Source organism: Camelus dromedarius, chromosome 7 (assembly GCF_036321535.1).
Source record: "Camelus dromedarius isolate mCamDro1 chromosome 7, mCamDro1.pat, whole genome shotgun sequence".
NCBI lineage: Eukaryota > Metazoa > Chordata > Mammalia > Artiodactyla > Camelidae > Camelus > Camelus dromedarius.
This window is the reverse complement of record NC_087442.1, coordinates 53317356-53345039: the sequence shown is the minus strand read 5'-3', so window position 1 is coordinate 53345039 and position 27684 is coordinate 53317356. Positions and strand designations below refer to the sequence as shown.

Sequence of the window (27684 nt, the reverse complement as noted above, 5' to 3'; positions counted from 1 at the left end):
TATTTAGGGAGTGATGTCAGCATCATGGGGCATAGGACATCTCTCCTTTTTGTCTCCACTTTTTAACAAGAAATTTGGCATCCATTCATAAACAAGAGAACTTCTGTGTGAGTTGCAAGATCCAGCACCACACACCAAGGGAACAGGAGGCATCGTACTCAAGCAGGCATTTGAGTAACAGGCAGACAGACATTGGTATTACTATGGAGCCAGCATCAGCTTGCAAACTGATCACAGCCCTTCTCAATGTCAGTCAGGGAAAACCAGTAAAGGACTGACTTGGGCAGACACCCAGAGATGAGAGAGACTATGTCGAAGTCCAGCCTTCCTAAGGAGAGATTCCAGTATTTCATTTGAGGGAATAAAAAAAAAAATACAAGTTTGGACCCACTGAAGAGGACAAGAGGAACTCTACCAACACCACACTTCCCCTGAGGCAGCATAGCCCTGGAAGGAACAAGCTGCTGGGGACCACTCTTGCAGGAAAAAGAGAGCAGTGAATGAGTACCTGGCTACCCAAGTTGTGCAGGACACTGCTAAAGAAGCCTGTTTCTACCTGCAACACCCACAGTATTGAGGCAGGACCTTCAGGACTAAGGGAAGGAAGTACAGGAAAGGGGCAGATATAAATATCAAAGGGCATTAGATACATACAGTTCCTGCTGACCGCCTTTGGGACTCCAGCAGAAATTTCACCCTTGAGTCACTGGGAGAGCCTCACTCAAGGATACCCTTACCTGCCCACAGGTACTGCCAATGCTCCAAATGCTCAACTCAGAGCTCCACACCTCTGAAGCTGACTCCTTGTGTACAATTCAGACTGTAGATGCAAGAACAAGGTCCAGTAAACAGGAAGTCCCCTCAAAAAAAAAAAAAAAAAGCCTGGGAATTATAGGCAAGGGAGAAACTTCAACATTTAGCTGTAGCACCTTCTGGGGGGAAAAAAGAAAAAGTTTTCCAGTAGCAATACTGGTGAGTTGTAAGAACTAGAGAAAATATTTAACATTGAGAATTCTGACCAAAAAAAGGAGTAAAAAGTGTAGATTAGATGCATCCATATAAGGTTGGAGAAAGTACCAGATTTAAGAAAAACCAAAGAAGATTATCTCCCATCAGAAAACAAGTAAAGATTTGAGAAGGTATCTGTTGCTTCTTAAGTGTAAATAGCAATGCAAAGCTTCAAGGAAAATGAAAAATTAAGGAAACATATCATCATCAAAAGATAATAATAATCCTCCACAACTGAATTCAAAAGCATGGAATTTTTCAGTATGGCTTATGAAGAATTCAAATTAGCTCCTTTGAAGAAATTCAATGAGCTACAAGAAAACACAGAAACACAATTGGATGAAACCAGGAAAACTTATGAACAAAATGAGAAATTTATAAAGAGATAAAAATCTTAAAGAACCAAGAGAAATTCTAGATCTCATGAATTCAGTAAACAAAATTAAAACTGCAGCAGAGTGTATCTATAGCAGAACAGATCAAACAGAAGACAGAGTCAACGATAAGAGAATAGGTACTTTGAAATAATCCAGTCAGAAGTAAAAAAGATACAAGAATGAAAAGGAGCAAAGATAGCCTATATGATCAAGTATTAGATTAATTAGGGTTCCAAAAGGAGAAACGAAGGGAAAAGAGGTAGAAAGTTTAAAGAAACAGCTGAAAATGTACCAAATATGGGGAGAGACTCAGACATTAAAATTCACAAAGCTACATGACCACCCTATTATCTCAATGAAAATGGCCTTCCCTAACACAAATTAGAATGAAATTATCAAAAATCAAAAACAAAAAGAACCCTAAAAACAGCAAAAGAAAAAATAATGTAACCTTCAAAGGAACCCTCATTAGTTTATGAGAAAGATTCTCAGCAGAAACCCTACAGGACAGGAAGGAGAAGACTGACATGTCACAGTGTTGAAACGAATTATCAGCCAAGAATACTGTATCTGTCAAAGTTATCCTTCTGCTATAAAGGAGAAACAAAGATTTTCTTAGAGAAACAAAAGCTGAATGAGTTCATCACCACTAAATCTGCCTTGCAAGAAAAGCTCAAAGAATTTCATCTAGCAGAAATGAAAAGATGACAATAACATGAAAACATACAAAAAATTTTCTAAACTATTAAAATGAAATATAAGTCAGATTTAGAAAACTCTAATTCTGTAATATAAGGATAAATTAACCATGTAAATATTACATGAAGGTTGGTGGAAAAACTGTTAAAACTATAGCCACTATTACTTTTTAGTAAATACACAACATAAAAAGATAAATTGTGACAAAAATATATTAAAGGAGAAATTTGTCTATAATCAAAGTTAAGTTGCTATTAGCATAAAATGGACTGCTTTATCTATAAGATGTTTTATGTAAGCTTTATGGTAACCACAAAGCAAAAATTTACAGCAGATTCACAAAAGAAAAAACACAGACATTAGAGCATACTACCACCATGGAAAATCACCCACTTACAAAGGTCAAAAGAAAGAGAGGATAAAAGAAACAATAAAAATACAAAAGAGCAAGAAAGTAACTATAAAATAGCATTAGCAATTCCTTATATATCAATAATACTCTAATTGTAAATGAATTAGGTTCACCAATTAAAAGACACACAGTGGCTGGATAGACAAAAAAAACAAAACCCAACTATTTTCTGCCTATAAGAGACTCACTTCAGCTTTAAGGACAAGAATAGGCTCAAAGTGAAGGGATGGAAAAGATACTTCATGGAAGTGTAAACCAAAAAAGCAAGACTAGCTATACTCAGACATAATAAACTTTAAGCCCCAAATAGTAAAGAGACAAAAAAATAAAAAGTTATTATACAATGATAAAGGAGTTAATTCATCAAGAAGATATAGCAATCATAAATATACATGTATCCAAAATCAGAGCACTTGAAAATATTAAGCAAATAGTAAGCAATCTGAAGAGAGAAACAGACTACAGTTATAGGAGAGGATCTCAATATCTCACTTTCAACAATGCGTAGATGATCCAGATCAAAAATCACTAAGAACACACTGGACTGAGATTACACATTACACCAGATATACTTAATAGACATTTACAGAAAATTCCACCCAAGAGCAGAAGAATACTCATTCTTCTCCAGTGTACATGAAACATTCTCCAGGAAAGATCATACAACAGGCCACAAAAAAAATCTTGGCAAATTCAAGGAGATTCAAATCATACCAAGCATCATTTCTGACCACAATAATAGGAAACTAGAAATCAAGAGGAAAGCTGGAAATTTTACAAGTGTAGAAACAAAACAACACATTCCTGAATCATCCATGAGTCAAAAAAGAAACCAAAAAGGAAATTAAAAATCTTAAAACAAATAAAAATGTAAACAAACACAAAAATCTATGGGATGCTACAAAAGCAGTTCTGAGAGATGTTCACAGCAGTAAATACACACATTAAGAAACAAGAAAGATCTCAAACAAGCAAGCTAGCTTTACTTCTCAAAGAACCTGGAAAATAAACTAAGCCCAAAGTAGGCAGATGAAAGGAAATAACAAATATTAGAATAGAACTAATTAAATTGAGACCATAAAAACAGTAAGACAGATTAAAAGCTGTTTTTTTTAAAGATAAACACAACTGTCAAACCCTTAACTAGACTAAGAAAAAAGAAACAAATAAATCAGAAATGAAAGAGACATTTTAACTGATACCACAGAAATACAATGGGTTATAAAAAACTATGACTAGAGAAATGCAATCAAAACTAAAATGAGGTATCACCTCACACCAGTCAGTGTGGCTGTCACACCAGTCAGAATGGTCATCATTCAAAAGTCCACAAATGACAAATGCTGGAGAGGCTGTGGAGAAAAAGGAACCCTCCTACACTGCTGGTGGGAACGCAGTTTGGTGCAGCCACTGTGGAAAACAGTATGGAGATTCTTCAAAAGACTAGGAATAGACTTAACATATGACCCAGTAATCTCACTACTGGGCATATATCCAGAAGGAACCCTACTTCAAAAAGACACCTGCACCCCAGTGTTCATAGCAGCACTAAATATTTACAATAGCCAAGACATGGAAACAGCCTAAATGCCCATCAACAGATGACTGGATAAAGAAGTTGTGGTATACTTATACAATGGAATACTATTCAGCCATAAAAACGACAACATAATGCCATTTGCAGCAATGTGGATGTCCCTGGAGAGTATCATTCCAAGTGAAATAAGCCAGAAAGAGAAAGAAAAATACCATATGAGATCGCTCATATGTGGAATCTAATAAAAAAAAAAAAGAACATAAATACAAAACAGAGACAGACTCATAGACACAGAATACAAACTTGTAGTTGCCAAGGGGGCGGGTGGTGGGAAGGGACAGACTGGAATTTCAAAATTTGTAGATACTGACAGGCATATGCAGAATAGATAAACAAGATTATACTGTATAGCACAGGGAAATATATACAAGATCTTGTGGTAGCTCACAGTGAAAAAAACATGACAATGAATATATGTATGTTCATGTATAACTGAAAAATTGTGCTCTACACTGGAATTTGATGCAACATTGTAAAATGACTATAACTCAATAAAAAAAAAGTTAAAATAAAAAACTATGACTAATCATGTACCAACAAATTAAACAGCCTAGAAGAAATGGTTAAGTGCCTAAAAACATATAAAATACCAAGACTGAATCATGAAGAAATAGAAGATAAGAACAAACCAATGGGTAAAGAGATTTAATCAGCAATATAAACCTATCAACACAGCAAAGTGCAGTTCTAGATGGGATTTTCAGTAGTTAATCACATCAAACTTTTAAAGAATAATTAATACCAATCCTTCTCAAACTCTTCCAAAAAACTGAAGAGGAGGGAACACTCCCAAACTCATTTTACAAGGCCAATTACACTGATACCATATCAAGAAAATGATGCTAGAAGAAACAGGCCAGTATCCCTTATGAATACAGATGCACAAACTCAACAAAATACTAACAAACCAAATTCAACAGCACATTAAAAGGATTATACACTACAATCAAGTGGACTTTATCCCTGGGAATTAAGGATGATTAACTTGTGCAAGTCAATAAATGAGATATACCACATTAACAGAATGAAAGATAAAAATCACACCATGATCTCAATAGATGTAAAAAAATTACTTGACAAAATACAACATCCTTTCACAATAATTAGGTACAGAAGGAGTATAACTCATCATAATAAAGTCCATATACAACCAACCCACAGCTAATATTCTATTCAATGGTAAGAGGCTGAAAACCTTTCCTCTAAGATCAGAACAAGACAAAGGTGCCTGTTCTCACCACTCTTATTCAGCATAGTACTGAAAGTCCCAACTAGAGCAATCAGACAAGCAAAGGAAATAAAATGTATCCAAATTGTAAAAGACAAAGTAAAACTGTCATTATTTGCAAATGACATGATCTTACATAGAGAAAACCCTAAAGGCTCAACCAAAAATTGTTGGAACTAATCAATGAGTTCAGTTAAGTTGCAGAATTTAAATTCAACATACAAAAGTCAGTTACGTGTCTATATTCTAACCATGAAATATCTAAAAAAAGGAAAAAGAGACTATTCCATTTATAATAGTATCAAAATCATTAAGATACTTAAAAATAAATTTAACCAAGGAAGTGAGAGAGGTCTTACAATGCAAACTACAACTCTTTGATGAAATACATTAAAGAAGACACAATGGAAAGATGTCTCGTGTTCATGAAAAAGAAGGATTAATATTATTAAAATGGCCATACTGCTCAAAGTCATCTACAGATTCAATGTAACCCCTATCAAGTTTCCAATGGCATTTCACAGAAATAGAAAACAAAATCCTAAAACTTTCATGGAACCACAAAAGACCCTTAAGAGCCAAAACAATCCTGAGAAAGAACAAAGCCAGAGGCATTGTACTTTCCAATTTTAAACCACACTACAAAGCTGTAGTAATTAAAACAGTTTATTATTGGCATAAAACATACTAATGAAATAGAGAACATAGAAATAAATACCTTTATATATGGTCAACTAGTTTTTGATAAGGGAGCCAAGACTATACAACAAGGAAAGGACAGTCTCTTCGATTTAAACCAGTGTTGAGAAAAACGGATAACCACGTGCAGCAATATGAAACTGGACCCCTATCTTACACCACTCACAAAAACTAACTCAAAATGGATGAAAGAGTTAAACAGAAGACTTACTACCATAAAACTCCTGGAAGGAAAACAGGAAAAAAAAACTCCTTGATATAGGTCTTGGCACTGATATTTAAGATATGATTCCAAAAGCACAGGCAACAAAAGCAAAAATCAACAAGTGAGACTACACCAAACCAAAAGCTTCTGCACAGCAAAAGAAACAATAAAAAAGGAAAAGGAAATGTATGAAATGGGAGAAAATATTTACAAACCCTTTATCAGATAAGTAATTAATACCCAAATATAGAAAGGATTCATCCAATTCAATTACCAAAAACCCAAACAATTCAATTAAAAAATGGGCAAAAAATCTAAATTGACATTTTTCTACCGTCATACAAATGGCCAACAGGTACATGAAAAGATAAGGGATTAGCTCAACATCACTAATCATCAGGGAAATACAAATCAAAAGCATAATGAGCTATCACCTCACACCTGTAAGAATGGCTAGCATCAAGAAGACAGGAGAGAACATAAGATATATGCATGTCCTTGTTTACGTGTAGCATTATTCACAGTAGCCAAGATATGGAAACAACTTAAGTGCCCATCAACTATGAATGAATTAAGAGGATGGGAGAAGATTATAGAATTATATGCATTTAATTCAGCCATGAGAAAAAACAACACGCTATTTGCAACAACGTGGATGGACCTTGAGGACATTAGGCTAAGTGAGGTAAGTTAGAAAAAGACAAATATTGTAGAGCTATCATTTCAATGTTTAATTTCAAAATGTCAAAGTCATAAAAACAGAGTAGGATGGTGGTTACTAGTGGCTGGGGGATCGAAGCCTTGGGGAGGTGTTAAGATTACTTATCTACACTGGAATTCGACACAACATTGTAAAATGATTATAAATCAAAAATGTTCTAAAAAAAGATTACTTATCTAATCATTGTAAATTTTTAAGTGTTGGAGAGCTAATGCACACCATAGCGAGTATAGTCAACAAATACTGTAATATAAACTAAAAACTTGCTAAGACAAAGATCTTAACTGTTCTCATCCATAAAAAGAAATAATAATCATATGATGTGATAGAGATGTTAGCTAACACTACTGTGGTAATCCTATTTCAATAAATAAATGTATCAAATCAACACATTGTAAACACGGTACACTTTAAATTCACACAAATATATCCAAAACATAATTATATTGTTATACATACTTTTTTTCTGAAATTGGAAAATGGTCATTGTATTTACCTCTAGGATTAAATCTCATGGTCAGGGAGATCAAATCTGATCTCTACTTTCTCTAATTTAACAATTGTTTCAGTTTTCTTGTATTAATTCCATTTGTCTTAAAATAGAGCCCAGTGACTACTCAAAACAATGTAACTGATACCTTTTAGTGCAGTGCTAGGTCATTTCTTGCCCAAACTCCTTACAACATGATGAAAGGAGGAGGAAGGTAGGTGTGGAGAAGAGCAAGAGTTGAAAAAGGAGTAGAAGATACAGCACCAGGAAAGCCTTAAGTATTTTCATTACAACAGAGGACTGATTACCAGTCACCTACCAATGACTTAAAGGCAATGTTGCGGGTTAATGATGAGACTCTTGCCTTGTCCTCCATACAGATGACCATCTTTTTTTTTTTTACTGTGACACCCAGTTCATGACAGAAATCAGCCATATTGCTCCAGCCAAACTAACTGCCTAGCTAACCCACGGAATCATGAGAAATAACAAGAGTCTATCATAAGTCACTGAGTTTTGGGGTGACTGGGTACACAGCAGATGAGAACTGATACACTGCATTAATCCACTGGGACTAGGAGCTTCATTCAGTAACCAGGTTTTCTTTTGCTGACAAATACGACCAGTAACACAAGGGACACAGCACAAGGTTATACCCCATGGTTGACAATTACTGGCGTAGGTGACAGGTGATCAAATCCTATAGCTGAAATGACTGTTGGTAGATTTTAATTTCAGTGGTTTGAAAACTGGTTTTTGGATGCCCTCGTTTTCAGGAAAGGCTTCAAAGGCTGTCCTGAAAGAAAGGCCAGTATTTTTCCCTGCTTCAAGTGGACCACACAGGTTAAACATAGTGCTTTCGCTTCAGAAAAGTTTTCATTTTATAAAAAGACCCAACTGAAAATACACTTTAATAAAAATGTGAAAGTCACTCATCTTGTCTACGTTAGAATTATTAAGCCAAGACTCAGAAAAGTAAGGTGGTTTGTTCAAGTTCATGTAAGTGGGAGTGACAGAGAAGGAACCCCAACTCCTTTCTCTAGCCACCTGACTCAGGTTTTTGTCTCCTACAACACCCTGAGAGTTTTAATTTGGAAAAGGAGACCTCTACAACCCCAGAGGGCTAGCAGCCTAGGGGCCAAGAAATGTCTTCACATCTGTGCCTTGAAATTTTTTTCTTATTCAGTCAATCAAATATCTACTAAAAAACAGCCACCATCACCTACATGTAGGTCCTGCCTTAGACATGTTTCCCTTTGAAGGAGGAAGTCAATCAAGATTTATAAAATAGCAGGACTAGGGTACTCTGTGTTTATTAAGCAAAACTTGATTCTCCCTCCCTGCTTTAAAAAAATATTGAATCCTTTATGTTTTACATTATATATATATATATATACACACACAGCTTTTAATATCAAGTGTCTTCCTTTCTGTAATCCAACAGAAGGATTAGGAACTTCAGCCCCAATATAAACCATCATTATACTGCATTGCCCACACACTAATGTTCAGTTTGAGCATTGTAAATGAGCCCCATTCATTTTGCAAACAAGAATGAGTCAATAGTGCTTGCTTACAAGGTCAGGACTAATGAGTGCTCTGTAACTTTCCTTTTCTTCCACTCTGCAGCAAGAAGTGAGTTCTCAGACGAAATATGTTCAAGGAAAGAACTATTTAGTATAACATAAAATCACATCTATACATCAAAAACCCTTTATTTTTGGATAAGGACACTTTTGTCTCATGGTAAATCCCACATCTGGTTTATCCAAGATACATCTCTATCAAGCAGTCTTGACTAAAAGTTAGCTTACCCATTGCCCTGAGCAGGATAAATGAACATGCTTATGAATAACAATGACTTACAAACAAGTTATCACATTTATCAGTTCAAAATAAGCATAATAAAAAGCTTGCCAGAGACCATCATGGATAGAATTGGGCAAACTTTTAAGAGCCATACAAGTCTCTTGGCTACATCAGAACTGATAATGAAGAACTTGGTTTATCTTAGATACATTTTGGTCAGTACGCTCCTCTCGGGTACACATGGGAACTTCACACAATTCATACTTAATAAAATTGATGTAGAATTAGGTAAGTTTATCTTACCACAAACAAGAATAACCACAGTACTACCTTGGAGGGAAAAAAACTGTAGAAAGAGTTATTGTTTTGATTAAAGTTCACCTACCACTGGGACCATGTGCTGGACACTTTCACTATATTTGGTCATTTAATCCTCTGAATAATCTGACAAGGCAAACATTATTATCATCTCCTTTCCACAGAAAACTGATTGAAAAATATGTATGAAAAACTAGTAACTTTATAGTAGAGAAACCTTGCAGATACTATATATGGTTTGCAGACCTTCCACTCAACAAAAAGACATCTATAGCCTAAGCATTAGAAACTGAGAATGGATTCTATTACATGGCAAAGGAGAATTAAGGTTGCTAATCAGTGACCTTAAAATAGGTAGTTCATCCCAGATTAACCAATGGGCCTGATGTCATCACAAGGGCCCTTAAAAGAGAAAGGAAAGGTAGAAGATGTCAGTCAGAGGGAGAGGTGAAGATGCTGAGGGGATGGCGCAAACCAAGCAGCACAGCAGCCTCTGCAAACTAGAAAAGGAGGAAGCAGTCTCTCTAAAGCCTCCAAAAGAAAGGCAGCCCCACCGACAGCTGGATTTCAGCCCAGGGACACCCGTGTTGTCTTTCCATTATATAGAACTGTCAGACAATAAGTGTGCACTGTTTTAAGACACGGAGTTTATGCTCATTTGTTACCATGGAAGTAGGAAACTAATACACCATTGTAACCAAGCGACAAGTTTCACATCACCAGTGATGCCATGTTGGTGTCACGACCCTGACACAAGGCAAGGAGGAGGGCATCGCAGTCACTGCGACAGTCTTCCCCCAAACTCAGCATCCCAGCCGAATCACGAAAAGACACCAAGTAAACCCAAACGGAGGGACATTCTAGAAAACACTCAAAGAGCGCTCTTCAAGACATTCAAGGTCATAAAAAACACACAGAAACTGAGAAGTACATCCTTACTAAAAATGATGATAGTAATGGCTAACATTTATGAAGGCATTACCTCATTTAAACCTCACAACCATGCCTATGAGGCAGGGACTGTCACTGTCACAGATCAGGTTCCCCCGGAAGTAGACTCCAAGATAGAAGTCAGAATGCGTGAAATTCATCAGAACATGTGTCTCAGGACGGACCTCTGTAGGGGAAGGGGAGGACGACTGGACGGAGGGAGGAGCTGGGCTGTGGTGTAGCCACAGCAAAGCTCTCAGACATTCCCCCAGAATGTTCTAGAGCTGAAATGGTCCTGCAGAACTGAATGAACTGAGGCAAAGGGGCCAGGTGTTGGCATTTATACCCCCTCAATGACCAGTCACTGGATGTGGGCTGGCCTTGGGTGAGGACAGAGGGCAAGTTCCAGGAGGATGCTGAGCTTTTACTCATTGGCTCCAACATGCTCAGCAGCTAGAAAATAAGTGCTTGGGTTCTGGAGTACAGGCGGAGTGCCAAGGGGTGTGCCAGATATGTACAGATGAAAAAAAATGAGGAGGAGGGAATAAAGGACCTGTCTCAAGTCAAACAGATACAAAGCAGCACAGGTGAGGCCTGACTCCAGCTCCACTGGACTGTAGCATGAGTCCTGAGCAGTGTGCTATGCCTAGAACTACTGGGGACCAAAGAAAAGGTTTAGCTGGAGTGTGGCAGGAACAAATACTTCAAGTCAATACAACTGTAAGTGAAGCTACCTACTTCAGTCCAGGATATCATAAGCCAAGGTCAAACGCTTCCTGAGAAGTGACAGACTAGAGCAGGAATGAAGTCAGTGTACATTTTTATTTTTGTTATGTGATTGTTAGCTAGCCTTCTGAAATGATGACTTTAAGAAGACCAAAGTTCTTTCTTAAAAAGAACAAGAAATTAAATATGGTCTTTGAAGTGTACATGCAAAAAACAGGAAAGGTTAAAAATGAAAGTTCAGATGCGAGAATAGAACTCCCACACCAGCAATTTCTAACTTTCTGGTAAATAGGGCTTTCTTCAACTAGGACTCACATATGTGTAATTAATTCTGCTCATACAGGGCAAGGGAACAGAATTCTGTGTACAAACTTATTTGCAAAAATTGCTATGATGATACATTTTTATATATTTACTCTAGCTCAGATGATAATTTAATGGTTAACTTGTTATGAATAATCCACAGTAATGTTTCACTTTTTTTTGGCTAATTTAACAGTAATTGAATGAGCTGTGAATTGAATCAAACTTCTTGCAAAATTACAGAACTTGTTTTATAATGCCTTTGAAAAGCTCTGATTCCCAATGCATCAGAAAGTGAATCTTATTCTTCCCATTACATGTTTAACAAACACGAGCAAAGTGAGAAGATCTGAAGAGAAGTAACTCCAAAGAGGATTACAATGGGCAATGGGAGTGGAACTCGAAGAGTTAGAAGGAGCAAAATGCAAGCATGAAGGAGGTGGAGAAGAAAGAGGCAGAGATGGGGGAGCTTGTTTAAGGTTTAACGGTACAGATAGCAAATAACCGTGCAGTCGTGAGAAATGGGAAAGATTTTAAAAACTTTGTGCTCAAGGGTCTGATTCATGTCTCTCCACAAAGCTGTCAGTAAGTCCCACTCTTCCCATAATCCTACTTTCATCTTGTCTTTAAACATAAAGATGAGAAACTGTCAAATGCCTTTCCTTTCCAAAATTCAGCTATAATACGTCTATAAGAGCATTCCCGAGATTTTCTAGTCCAAAAAACACTGCCTAAAAAGGAAATGACTCTGGTCTGGCATTAGTTCCTTAAAAAATGTATTCTATGATTACAGCATTCTTTTCTAAGAATTCACAAAATGACTGCTTATTAATCTGTTTGAGAACTTGACCAGGGGTGATGTCATCCTCACACATCAGTTCTATACTTCAGAACTACGCTGCTTTTTTGATATTTTCAAGATTTCTGTCTTTGGCACCAGGTTGTCAGTGGTTTCCCAGTGGTAAACAGTCCCGATGATCAACAATCATAAAAGCCATTTTTGAATGAATTTTCCCTCTATTAAAATAGGAAGATTATTCTCTCTAGTTGAAAAAGACATCTGCAAAGCAGCAGAACTTCCAGGCACAGAAGTGTTCGTGTAAACACTGGATGATTCCATGTCACAGAGTGAAGTGCTGCTGTTGTCTGTCACTTGTGGCTTCTACAGTCCTTCCACTGCGGTGGTACACCCACCAGACAAATGCCATGTATTCATTCATTCAACAAATGCTTACTGGGAAAAAAAGATTTGATTTTATTATGTACTAAATACTGAGCTCAACACTAGGTAACAAAGGAAAATAAGGCAAAATCTAAGCTATAGAGTTTACTCTTACTATCACGAAAACTCATTTAAATTAACTGGAAGACACTAAACAAAAATGTATTCTAAAAACTTATTTTTAAATTAAATCAACAGTTTAGAACCAAAGAACGATGTTCAGTATAAACATTAACACCAAGGATCATATATTCTACTACAGGACATCTCAGAACCTAGATATGCTAATAATAGGCATTGTGAATCCACAAGAGCAGAATAGACTATATAATTTTTGCTAAACTTATATGACCAGGGGACCCCCTCTTACCCTTGAGACATCTTAAGGGAGTAGGATTTTGCAGGAAAAAAATCAATGTTTCCAATATGGATGGGAAATAATGGACCTGAGAAATCTGTCTTTAGCACTGCACTGTCTGTTCCCATTCTGTCATCATCACACAGCAATTCAAAGGCAATTTCAAGACAACCAATGAGTAAGTGCGTGAGCGAGCAACGCAGACCATATGCATGAGGGAAATGACATTACACAGAGATCCTGTGGGAGAAATAGGAATCTATTTTTTATCCTGAGTAGTTTCAGAATATATTCTGTACATATGTACATTGAGTCCCAGATTGAAAGAGTGCCTATGCACAAACTGAATGGAGAATTTCTGCATCTTATGACCCAGTTTTTCCATCACTCAGATGATTATTTTTCTTTCAAAAAATCCTTTTGAACTCTTCAAATAAAGCTCAATGCATCCCCCTAAAACAGTGACTTCCCCAACTTTAATCTACAGAGCACCTACGTCAAAACTTAGAACGTTCAGTAAAAAATTGTACATCTGTCAATCTTAACAAAAAATTGGTACCTCTGGTAGCAGTATCCAAAAATTTGCTTATTTTTAAAAATTCTAGTGATTCTTAGGTACACTAAAACTGGAGACGCACTGAACCAGAGCCCAATCTCTTCCTACTCTTGTTCCCTAATTTTAAGAAAACATCTCCTTATAGTGCATCATTTTTAATCTCCAGGGCAATGAGATCAAGGGTCACAACGGGTAACAGGAATCACAACAGAAGCACTGTTGTGTCAAGTGTGGCAACCTTATTAAAGTCCAAATCATTTAATGGAAAAAAAAAAAGGAAAAATAAAGATGGCTAGTTTGGGATTAATTTCCCTCATTATTGCAAATTGGAAAAGCTAAGAAGTCAGAGGAAGGCAGATAATGAGCTTGAAGACAATGAGATAATCTACCTCCAAGCATCTATTATACATAGTTATTTCTTAAGTTAAAGCCAGTATTTGGAAGAGAAAGACGATTCTGGGAAAATGGCTGCCTGAGCTTATACACTTGGCCCCCTTGTCTTCCGCTCAGCTCCTTGTTAAAGAGGCTTAATGCATTAATTAACCTTGATGGTAAAAACTCCAGAGAAATGCAGTTAGGTATGCCATTGTCAGTAATGCCTGGGACATAATCGATGGGCCAACAGAGCCAAGGGTTAAGGCTACTGAGCTAGGGTTTGGTGTCAGACACTGGTAGACTCTAGATTTGGGGAGGGAAAGGGGTTTCTGCTCTTTATTTTCTTCTAAAGGTGGCTTGTTTAGCTGCTAAAAGAAATCTAGAGGAAAGCATACTCATAAACAATCATTTGTGGCCCACGAGAAAGAGAAGCCATTTCTCTTCTTCTTGGTCATAAGAAGCCAAAAGTGAGAAGCCCTTCCCCTATTCCCAAATAGAATACTCACAGTTGTTCCTGCTTGATCTTCTTGTAGAGGTTCTCCAGGACTGCCACAGAATGAGAGGTCCCCAAATCTGTCTGTGCTGTACTGAGGTTACCTATACGTAGAGGAAGGCAAAGCAAAGTTACAAACCATCAGAGCAGACATCACAAATATACTGACTGGGAGAAAATATTTGTATTTCATATATAACAAACGGTCCATAAATACTTGAGAAAATAAATTCCATACATTTATTCCATAAATAACAAGGCATTAGTATCTAAAATACATAAAGAGCATTACAACTCAAAAAGAAAAAGCTAAGTTACCCAATAAAAACATGGTTAAAGTAAATATGAAAAAGCAATACAGAAAAACTCACCACAGGAAAACTCTTGCACATATATACAAGGAGTTGATTTCAAAATTATGGAAAAATGGGGACAGCCCACTTCTTAAATTTTTATTCATGTAGTTGAATACTACATTAAAATGAATTAAACAGAAACACATGAATCAATATGGATAAATCCTAATACATAAGAAAAAAAAGTACATGGGTTAAAAATACACTAAGATTCTATGCACATATATTTTATAAACCATAAAATACTATATTTGTATGTGTATTTATAGACAGAGAAAAGGAGAGAAAGATACATTTAAAAATCTGCATAGGACTAGAAACCAGCAAACTAAGGATTATGATTACTTCTGAAAAAAGAGAGAAGAAAATATGATCAGAGAACTTACTGGTTTCGGATATTCTTTACTGTATCTCTAATGTTTCATATGTAAATGAAAAAAGGAAAATAAGGTAAAATTAAATTATAATTTCAGTAATGTGTTCACAGATGTTTCTTATAACGTTTTTTCTATCTTTCCATAAGCTTAAAATATGTTATTTAATGGAAGGATGATATAAAAAACGTTAGCTTAGCTGAGTAAGAACACAAATTTTCAATTTGGAAAAAACTCCAGTTATGATAAATTAAAGACGGCACTGCTACGTAAAACTGATGAAATAACTGAACTCTAAGACAAACTTACAAGCTTTCAGATAGAAAAAATAGATGAAAACAAACAAAAAACAGTCAAACTAGAAACAGCTTTCTAATCTTCAATTCTAGGGGACAAAATGTATAAATTTATAATCTGTTCTGAGGAAAGAACTGTGATTTCAAAGTCCTATTCTTAGCAAAAATACAATTATTATAGAACTTCCGGTTTCCTGTGCCACCGATAAGGAATTGTTTTGCGGGCGGGTAATTAGTGCACGTACCGGGGCATGAACTCGGACCCGTGCATGCTGAGTGATGCCCTCCCCATCCCCCATCCCCCACCCCCACCATAAGGAACTGGAAGACGCCATTGGGTCTCAACAACCACAAAGCTGCACAGAGTTAAAAAAAAAATCACCAGCTTTTCTTGGACCCACAGAGAGGAGGCCGCAGGGGAGACGACCGGCCCCCAGACCTGAGAGGCGGACGGCGGAGACGGAAGTCCAGGTCCACGGGGCAGAAACTCGCCACGTGGAAACCACCCCAGGAACGCGGAGGGATAGCCTGAACTCTTCACTGGTTAACTGCTGGAGGTTCGGCGTGGACAACTCTGAGAGGTAAAAATTCTGCGGGAACCCACCGTGAGGTAAGGCGTACCTCCAGAAGTGCGGCAAGCTTCCCACAGGCAACGGGGAACACTTCCCGGCGTGCATCGCGCCGGGGGAGGGGGAGGAACGCTTAGCTGGAGCAGGACACGTGTTTCGTTTTAATAAGGCGTGCACGCAGGGGAAACTAGTTAGCCAAGCCTAACCGGCTGGGGTATCATCAGAGCCTAACTGTCCTGGGAGAAGGCAGTATCTCACACCAGCTCCCTTTAGCCTTACATGGGGAGGAAGGGAAATACCCAACTCTCACCCTGTCCCACCTAAAGAAAAAGACTCGGAGAAGCACTGGTGAAGTTCAGAGCCCGAGGGCACAGTCTCGCTCAAAGAATAAGGCCTGCTCGTAGCATTAGAAAACAGTTCCCCTCCGCACACATCACTGCCACATTACTAAAAGCCTCTTCACAGCAGTTCTTTCACCTAGTACATCATGCGCATGAAAGCAAAAAACGGCATTTTCTGACATGCAACAAATAATGTATATACCTACCATACTCTTAGAGGAAAATACTGGACAGGCTCCTACCAAATGATCATTTAATGAGAACACCATCAACAAAATAAAGGAGAATAAAATTCAATGAGTGTCAAACAATGATTTTTTTAAAATACTTATACGTAAATACTTGAAATTACATGACGAGTCATTATATTAAAGTATTAAGTAATGATTTTTAAAACATAGACATCACTATAGTTCATAAGTACAAATCCAAACTACTTATCCAGGAGCTGGGGAAGTAAATGCATTCCAAAATCTTCCTCAGTCAAGATTTTGCGAAACCAGTGATGTGAACCATTGTGCAGATTTAGTAGTTGTTTAATTTCCACTGATGTAGGTACATGTTTACATAGATGGTTACAACAGGAACCTAAGCAGTAATAGAATGAGAAATACAATAGTACTTGTATTTCCAATTTAAAGTAGAGAGCAATAGAGGAAGAGAAAGAAACTTGAATCAAGTCAGCATAGGATAAACCAGTTGCAAATAAGGGAAAAGGAAGCAAATGTACTCAATAATTAACATAGAATATGGTGCAAATATTTTAAAATATCATTTATCACAATATGTAGGATTGAATTTATTTATTCAAAGGCAAAAGCTATTAGGTTGAATGAAATAAGGAACTCCAGTGACATGCCACTTACAAATGATACAGATAAAATATTTAAGACAACTTGAAAACAAAAGAATGAGCAAATCATAGAATTACAAACAAAAAGAAAGTAGAGTAGCTGTCTTAACAATCAGACAGAGGGCAATTTGAGGTCAAAGGCAAGAAAAAAGACTATTGTATCTAATGATTACTGGGCACTTGCTATTTAGTTTAAACCACAAAGAATTGTCTATTTTAGGTCACAAGTAGTCAAATACTGGCAATTTCAAAAGTGTCAACATAAAACCATTAAAAGTCCTTAAAAAGCAAACACATCACTGCATTATAATTCTACTAAAGCAAAGATTGTTCAGCATTAAGAAATGTTTGATGTTGACAAAAAAAGAAAACCTGTAAGATTATATTAATAAATGCCAAAACACATTTGCTAAAGATCATCAACCATTTATAATGAAGCTTCTAATAGAAACAGGACTAGAGAAAAAAAAAACTCTCAACTACAAAAAATACTTTAAGTATTAATCAGATATTTAAAATGAAATAGTCCAAAGAAAATCAGAAATACAAGAGGATAATCACTATCACCATATTTACTCAACTTGCGTTTAATAAGGGGAAGTTTTTTAAGTAGTATATATAAATATATAAAATTGAGAAAAAACAGTATTTTTTATTTTCTGATTATATGGCTGTTTTTAGACAAGAAAATCCAAAAGATTCTTCTTATAAATCTTTTACTTAAAAGAGTGATTTGCACTGTAGCTGAATAAACTTGCAAAACTCAATAGTTTTGCTGTATAATTTAAGTGGGCAGTTGAAAATAAAATAGAGAAGAAAATCACAGTAATAACTGTTGACTACTACCTCACTGAAGGGATCATCAAAATAATCTGTTTATCAAGCAAAGTCTAATTAATTGTTCTGCTTAAGGGAGAACACCACCTCCATAGACTCTTAGTAGAAACTTGGCAGGAGAAAGTCAAAGGAGGGATATTTTAAAATTTTGGGGGATTTGATTCCCACGCAGGGTGGAGGTCCTGATTGAGATGGAACAAAGTTTATGATATAATAGTTTAGAACTGATAGGCATAGTGAAATGAGGATTTTGAAGCAAGTTTTAAAGAGGAAAGCCCAGATGACCAAATTAATTTTTCTGAGAAGGGAGCTGTTTATTATCCTGATGAGAGCAAGTTGAGTAATGTTTTCTTTGAATAAATGAAATTTCTGAAAATTCCTGGAATGAACAATGCAATTATGTCCAATGTTATTATCCTGGGCAAAAGTTTTCTGGACTAATAATGTTCTGTTAATGCAAATAGTTGAATACTAAAATTACCTTGATGTGGAGTTGTATTCTTAATCCTATTAATCTGTGGCTATTGGTGGTTTTGAATTTCATGGTCAAAATTGTAAAATACTTAAGACTAAATTTAACAAGATAGGTATAATACAGATAGAAATTTATCAAATATAATATACAAGGGGCTTGGGTGGGAACGCTTAAATTAAAATGTGTTCTTTTCTAATTATTATGTAAACTCAATGTACTTCCAATCAAATTTTTAGAGAATTTGGTTAAGGAGGATTCTAAAAATTGATTTTAAGTTTCTTACAAACAGGTATTTTGTACAAATTTCTTAAAAATTTTTGGGGAAAATGAGGGATTATTAATTCTAGAGTATGGTAAAGTTGATTATAACTCTATTTAAAACTGTATGAAATTGATGCAAGAACAAACAGCTAAATTAATAAACAAATTCAAGAGTCTAGATATAGATTTAAGTGTATTTGGGAGGGTAATATATTATAAATGTGGCACTTTAATTGAATAAGAAAAAGATCTTTAATTTGCTGTGTAGTTCTTGCACAGTTGCTGTCTACCCCAAAAGAAACCATACAGAGCACTTCCTCAGGACATACATTAACAGCCTAAATGAAATGAAGTTTTAAGTGTTCAAAAATAAAAGTTATTTTAAAAATGAAGAAAACTTTAGAAAATATTTCTATAACCTTCAGGTGGTGGTAAACTTTTACCAGGATGGAAACTCAAAGCCAAAAAAGAAAAAATTATGTGTTTGACTACTTTTTAAAAATATATATATATATATTTAAAAAGATACAGTTGTTAAAGTCAAAAGACAAATGAGACACTGAAAGAAAATTGTCCTGCGATATATATGAAAACAAAAAAAAAATATTCATAATAAAATTAGGAAAAGACAAAATCACCCAACAGAAAATAAACAGAAGATATGAACAGGCATTTCACAAGAGTGGCAAATGGCCAATAAACATGAAAGGATGCTTACTGTAACTGGTCATCAGGAAAATGAAGTGAGATACCATTTTGCACACATTAAGTTTGCAGAGACAAAAAAACTTAGTAGGCTACATGTGGAAATAGGCCCTCATATTCTGGGGGTTAGAACATAAATTTCCATGACTTTTTGAAAGCCTGCTAGGGTAAAAAGATACATCCTTGAAAGGAGATTTGCTTGTTCAAAGTGTATCACACAGATATAAATGTACCAGTTTATAAGTGATTTTTAGTTGTATTTTTAGTAATATTGTATATTTACAATTTTAAATTTATTCTATTTTTCCTTACCAGTTAAAAATAACAGAGATACAAAGAGAACAGTCATCAAATCATGAACAATTGGTCACATTCTGGTGCTATAGAATATCGGAAAGCTATTGCAGGACAGGAAAAATTCTCCTCTACCCTCTTTGGGTGTCTGGCTGAGCCTAAGAATCAAACTGACTTAAGATAGATTAACAGGAAAAAAAAGCATACAAATTTTATTAAATTTCACATGTATGTGGGAACTTTCACAAGAGAATGAAGACCCAGAGTAGGAAGCTTTTATACTTTTTAGAGAAAGAAACAATAAATTTATGAAAAATTGACAAAACAAAGGGGCTTGGACTATGGGTAGCAAACGGTAAAGATGTAGGTAGGAAGACAAGGATTAGTTTAACAAAGTTTGTGTAGATTTCTCGGCCCCACAAACCCTGTCTCTAATGATAAGAAAGCCTGCCTCCCTCCTGGTACAGGGAGGGTACCCTTCACATGGGAGGATTATCTTCTGCTTTCAGGAGGAGAAAGAAAGGTCACAGTGTCCTTGTACCTGCTGTTTCCTAAGTGCCTTTAACTCAAAATTGATTAATGTGCCAAAGTGGCTTATTTGGGGATGACATACTTTGGTTTCCTTCAATATTTAAAAGAATGTACATGTATTGATAAATAATTACATGTGGTTTGATTAAGTGGAAGAAAGAAAAAAACCAAGTTGCAGTATAATTTTTACCAAGTGATTACATTAAAATAAAAGGAAGGGAACAAAAATATTTCAATGCTTGTTTGTGAACGTTTATATGAGCGTAAATCAAAGTGTAAAAAGACTAACATAAGGGTGTCATTAGTTTCCTGAGATGTGGCAGGGGGTGGCAAATAGAATTGAGGATGGGGGAGTTTCTTTCTTTTTTTTTTTAATTGAAGTACAGTCGATTTACAACATTGTGTTAATTTCTGGTGCACAGCATAGTGATTCACATATATATATACACATATGTATATGTGTATATATATATATTCCTTTTCATATTCTTTTGTTCCTTCTAATATATCCCTTGCACACGCGAAGAAAACGTTTTCCTTGATTCTCTTAGGTTTCCTGACTGGGTCTGAAAATTAAACTGATGAAGATGGATTAACAGAAGAAAGCATACAAATGTATTTACTATTTAGTAGAAGTTTTATCTGACACAGGAGCTTTCATGAGGAAATGAGGACCTGAAAAAAAAAGTTAGACCTGAGTACATTTATGCCAGGTTTGAAGACGTGCAGGCAGATGTACGGAAACAGGACACGTGAAGGACTAAGAGGTAAGTGTGTTACACTGGAGCAGCAGTAAGCCTCTTGGGATTCTTCTTAGCATCCCTTTGTCTTTGGAGATACGAATGCTCCTTTCCTCTCTGTAAGGGAGGGCATCCCTCCCAGGAGACTTTTATGACTCTTTTCAGGGGAGGAGGGGAGGACAGGAGGGCAGGGCAGGAGGCCAGAGTGACCTTCCTACTTCTGCCATTCTGTATGCCAAGGTGCTGCATTTTGGGATAGTGTCTGATCCTGAACCTCATCATTTGACTAATGGCAGAGAGCAAATACTGCTCTTATCATTGGAAAGAAAGACTTAAATATTTTTAAAAATAGAGCAAATCATTTTTAAAGTTTTGTGGTTGTTATTCTTATGGTGATTTATCGACGAATGAATTTATTATGAATGTTATGCTGTTTCCCCTACTAATACTGAAAAAGCCATCTTCTTCATTATAGATTAAAATTAGGCAAATTGGTTATTGTTTTAAATGATCACCTGGTATGACTTTTGCTAGGATGAAAGAGATAAATTAGATAAATACCTATTTTTTAAAAACAGGACCATGTTGACTCTTATGCCAGAAATATATCATCCAAGACAATGAGTAACCCAGCAGCCCCAATCCCAAAATAAAACCTCCATGTATCAGAGGAAGTAACTTGCCAGAAATATGATAGAATAGTGATTAATCAAATAAGTCAATACATGCCATGATTTTATCAGTTTTCATCAAGATAGAAATTAAAAATAAAGGAATATATATATATATACACACACACACACACACACACACACACAAAACTATTCCTAATCAGTTTATCTGGGATTTATCTATAAGCACTTTACTCACTGTGACAAATGTCATTCTTTCCTTAAATTACACAATTTCTACACTATGAACATAATACAACACATTAGCAGATGTTAGACAAAAAATAGCACATGGATCTCGCTTTGTCAATCTTAAATTCCATATATTCAAAGTCTAATATTATCTTCTCACTCAAGTATCTCCCCTTCAGTGACTCCATTTCTAGGAATCTTCTTAAGCAAAAACCTGGAAAATCATCTTCAATTCTTCACTTTATTTACATGCAAGCTCTCTCTAAGCCCCATTACTTGTTAATTTCAAGAATTTCTTGCATGTAACTCTTCCATTTCATTCTGTTAGTCATTATCAATATCAAAGTATTTATCACCTTACACTTGAATTACTTACATAGCTTATACCCAATCTCATGAGAGCTGTTCTCTGTCTGGGCACCACCTCTCTTTTAAGTTCTTTTTCTTTTTTTTTTTTTATTAAAGTATAATCAGTTATAATGTGTCAGTTTCTGGTGGACTGCATAATGTTTCAGTCATATATATACATACATATATTTCTTTTCACATTGTTTTTCATTATAGGCAATAGAAGTTCTTTTTTAAATGACACATCTACTGTCCTTGTCAAGTGCCTACCCTCATGTCCTAACAGAGCAAATCCCAACAACTCATTCTGCCTGGCTCTTGAATTCTTCTCCAGTGTCCACTCATTCCTCCTCATTAGTCTTGGTCTTTCACAATGTCAGCCTTCCAGTTACGTCCAGAAAAGCATCAAGAGCACAGCATGGGCAGGGATGTGGCCATTGCCCCAGTTATGCTAGCAACTTAGTCATCTTCTAATAGATTTTGACTTTCCTTTAGAGTCGAAGCCAAGTACAGGTTGAGAAAAGGCAGGAAAAAGACCCCTCTCGTGTCCCAAGTAACTTAGCTGTATCAGACTTACAGTACTACCCCTCCCCCCCCACAAACAAGCTTACCAAATCTGCCCTCCACAGAACTAAGTTTAATAATCACTCACATTAACTCCAATCCTTATCAAGGCAGTGTTCCAAGAATATAGAGTATTCATTCTCTCTGAAAGAAATTCTAGGAAACATAATTTTCTCCAACATGTTCTAATTCAATGATGTTTTTCCTCCACAATGTATTTGCAGTTCTACTTATATATAGGTACCCAGGGTGACTAACTTAATCTGCCTTCATGCACAAATCTCCTTGACTCACATGGAATGCTTTCCTCTTTCCTGTCCACCTGTGGAAATGCAATTTACTCAAGAAGGGCTGATTCAAATTTCACTCTTGCTCATAGCCTTTTCTGATTAATTTGAATACATTGTTTCCCCTTTGGCAAATTTCTGTTTTGTTACCATCTCATCTATGTTAGTCTTGTCTCCTGATGGAGACTGCAAATTACCAGTGATCAAGCCCTCTGTATTTTCTTTCTTTTATGTCTCTCTAATCACATAGCATGTATACAGTGATCAATAGGTACCTGTTAATCAGTTGAAAACTGTAAGCCATCACAGCTTATTTAACTGATCAATGTAAAAACAAATTTATAACCAAAAGTAAACTTAATTACTAAGCAATTTTTTTAACATTTTCAGCAATCTGGTACAATATCACAAAAAGCCCTCATCAACAAATGTAGAAATCAAGACACTACAGACTGTTCCTTATTTACTCAATATATTTGACAATATCAAAGTGGAATATTGTATATTGGAATCATATTTTCTGCTCCTGAGATATGAATTCAAACTGCCTAAAATCCAAAAATTTTCAAGAAGCTGACCCCCTCCTTTGTACCTGAAGACACACAACAGTCATTGAGTTTCAGTTATAATAAAATAACACAGCATGGGGAAACACGGGAGTCTGAGAAAAGCCCCGGAAGAGAGGAAACAAGAGAAAATTTCTACTAAGATACTCTATTGGAAATGTGTCTTATATTCTAGATAGTCATAGGAGTGCTAGAAGACAGGAATTAGCCCTCCGGGATGTTTATGAACATGACAACCCAGGGAATCCTATCAGAGCACACTGGCATGCATGTTATGTAACAGTTCTGAAAATCCTGCCAGGTCTATTCATGTGTTGAGAACAGATGTTTCTTCTGCATAATTTTCTTTTCAACATTGAAAAACTAACTTTGAAGTTTGGGATCAATTTATAGATTTCTCATAATGTTAAGTCACTTTCTACAATCTATTTGAAGTAAAAACGATGTTTATTTTTATGGCAGTGGAAAATATCCTTTTGGAGTATAAAATGGGATAGTCAGGATGATAAGGAAGTCAGTTAAATCATATATGTTTTTAGCGACAGTCTGTTTTGTCTTGAATTCTTAGAGGAAAAAGAAAAGAGCCAATTAGTAAAAAAAAAAAAATTGTAAAAATAGCACTAAATTAAAATTAATGTAAGTCCTTACTCAAAAAATTGTTTTAAATTTTCCCATCACTTTCCTATAACTCTTCTAATTTGTCTATGCTTGAGTTAAAAATAACTCAATCATCATTTTTCAGAGTGTGTCTCAAAACTTCAGCTGTAATGGTTCAAAAATTATAAATGTTACATCTACCAGTTTATAAAAATAATGAAAGTAAAATATTCTGTAACAGCCAGTAATACAAAAAAGTAGGAAATGAATGTAGAAAGGGAATGCAAGTGAATTTTTACCACAAAGTGGAAAAAACATAACATATTGAATAATAAAACATGGACAGGACAGGTCTATAGTTTTTTTACTGACTCTCAGTGAAGAGTTTATAATTACTAAGAGAAGTCAGCATTTATTAAAATATTTTCCTAATAAATAGATGTGACATTGCAAGCAACACAATCTGTATTAAACAAGTTTTGTTTCTTTTCTGTAACAGAGTGCCTCCTTCCTTCCTTAGCATTGTGTTAGTTAAACTTAAGTTTGAAATCATTTGTGGCTTATTCTTAGATATACAAACTTATGACTATATATTTACTATGTTTTCCTCCCAATAAGTGAAATCAGTTTTGCTAATTATTCCTCATTTTGTACAAGAGAAATACCTATCATAGCCATTAGCCACTTACTGAGGATATTTTTAAGCTTTTGTTCATTTAATGACCATTCAATCACATTTCAGTTAAGAATGGTTCAAAGTTGAAGCTGAATCAAATGGAGTTTTTAGATTTTTTAATAGTAAGTATCATTAATTTTTTTTTTTTACTATTTTTCTTTAATTTTTTCGTTTAACAATATATATTTAATTTTGCAAAACTAGTTCCAAGTGACACGAGGATGGTGGAAATTTATGCCAATCCTAACCACCTTTTAATAATTAAAATCCAGGAATTTGTGAGACTTTTGTGTGTGTGAAATTAAACAACAGCTTCCACCTTTGGCTGCTAATTGATCGCAACATGAGCGAGGGCAGAGGACAGATCAATTATCACATGGTGGTACCCATGATGTAAGGATAACCACAATTAGGAACTTAAAAAAAAAAAATTCAGTTGGTGTGTTTCTCCTCTCTTTTCAGTGACTGAGAATGAAATCATACTTCTCAAACCATATGTAATAAGTCTTAAATAGTGACTTAGGTGAGGCAAGGCATTGTTTGAGCTTAATGCATATGCTTCAGAATCTGAAATTTACTTCATTTTATTGCTAAATTATCTGGCCCTTTGGAAACTTCTTTTGTCAATGGTATAATCAAACCCATAACCAAATTTGAAGACATATTTAAGAGAAGATATTTCTCATATAAATTTTATAAACATTTTCTTATATAATTTTTTTCATTACGTACCAGATTGTGAACTCTAACTATTCCCTTAAACCAAGTCCAATCATTCAATCTGTTCTGTAATTATACTGTTAGGAGAAATTTTACCAGAAGTATAGTGACACATGAGCTCTAATTTGCTCCCCTGCAAAATACGTAACACTCTTCTCACAATTCTTTTTTTTACTTCAGAGAAAGTAATTACAGAAAGGAATTTGTTTATTTTAACAAAGTGCTAATTTAGTATTCTCATCTTTACATATAGACAAACACATAGAAAATTAAATATAATTCAAAGAATATAAGGGAAATGCAAATTTTTATTTTCAAATGCTGAGTGTCAAATCTGAGAAACTGTTATCAGTATTACAGAAAGAGTAATCTTGAGTAACAGTTACTTAGTGTTTTATGAAAAGTTTAACAGGAAGATACGCTTGCATGCTTTTTAGTGATATGAAAGAGTAACAACAGAAATGGAAACTTGGAAACAGAAAAATTAGAAATAACTCAGGCATGATAAAATTTTTCACAGAAATAAAGATGTTTCTAATGATATAAATTGTAGGGATATAAAACATTCCATATACTTCCAGATCTGGAGAACATGTTTGGGTTATGGATTGACCATTAGAATGAGCAGTTGACCATTGGAAAGAACTGGGCATATATAAAGATAAGTTAGGCAGGAAGTAGTTAGCCAAAATAAGAGAAAATTGTATGATTCAGTATTTCCATGCAGCTAGACAGAGTAAGGAGGTCAAAAGATCAAAGAGTAAACATGTGACCTCTGATTCTATTTCCTTTCTTGGAGTGGACATCCCTGTGCCTAAAAGGAACTGGCCAGAAGCCTGCAGTTCAGCCCTGCCCCTCAGTGAGGCAGGATAATGATACTTAGGTTCATTTAACATTCATTCAACTATTATTTATTGAATGTCTATCAACTCTGTGTCCAGTCCTCTGAGGAATGGAGGGTGAAACACACCTGATCCCTGCCCTGGGGAGTTTGTGATCTAGTGGCAAAGACAAACAATAATCATCAAAGACACAAGTACACAAATAAAGGCTTGGGTAGTGTAGTAAAAAAAATAGAGTTCTGTCTTACCTGAATTTTCTAGAGACAGAGCCTGAGATCAGGATTCTTGTTCAAGTGACTTCCTGATGGAGTGCTCTCAGGAAGACCGGAGAAAGGGAAGCAGGGTAAGTAGGGAAGAGGGTTAAGCAAGACTGTGGACTCACCCAGAGACTATCTTGAGCTTAATACCACAGGGATCTCTGGAGCATGAATTGCACCACTGGGTTGGCCTCCCATTGAGGTGACAAGGCACACGTTTTTATAATCGTGGTCAGTCACTGGTCAAGGGCTATTAAGTAGACTAGGGGTGGTGTGAGGGGCACCTTCTTCTGTAAGGATATCCAAATTGAGGTCAGAAGGTTGTACAGTGTCTACCTTAGAAAATAAAAGGACTAGACAGAAAATATGCAAGGTAGTGAAAGAGGTCAATGTACCTCAAGAAGATGGTACCAGTACAGTGCAGAGAGACAGACAAGTGATAGTTGTGAAGAATCACATAGGACAGGTTTAAAATGTTGGTTTTTATTCTAAGAGCAATGGGCAGCTTTCAAGGGTTGCAAGCAGGGGAGGCACTTACTCAGATATGCATCTTTAAAAAAGATCTTTGGAGAAAAACAGAATCAGGGATAGTGGAGAGTAGATCTTGGAAGGTCAGGTGATAACTGTAAAGAATCTAGAAAGAAATCATGATGGTCTGAACAAGAATAGTGACAGTGCACATGAATAATTCTAATAAGATTCAAGAGTTATTATCATGTTAAATTGACAGGACATATCTAGGAATGAGTACCGTAAAGAATGCAATGAGATATACCAATAACATAGCAGTCCTCTATCTTTATTAG

The 27684-nt window shown here is 35.7% G+C and overlaps 1 long non-coding RNA gene across 2 annotated transcripts in view; it reads right to left on the bottom strand.

Moving 5' to 3' along the window:
* Positions 1-27684, bottom strand: part of LOC135321690 (uncharacterized) — a 550688-nt gene that overhangs the window by 480688 nt on the left and 42316 nt on the right. For both annotated transcript variants that reach the window (XR_010381669.1, XR_010381668.1), the window contains exon 2: positions 14540-14630. This is a non-coding gene — a long non-coding RNA (uncharacterized LOC135321690). The remainder of the gene's footprint in view (positions 1-14539; positions 14631-27684) is intronic.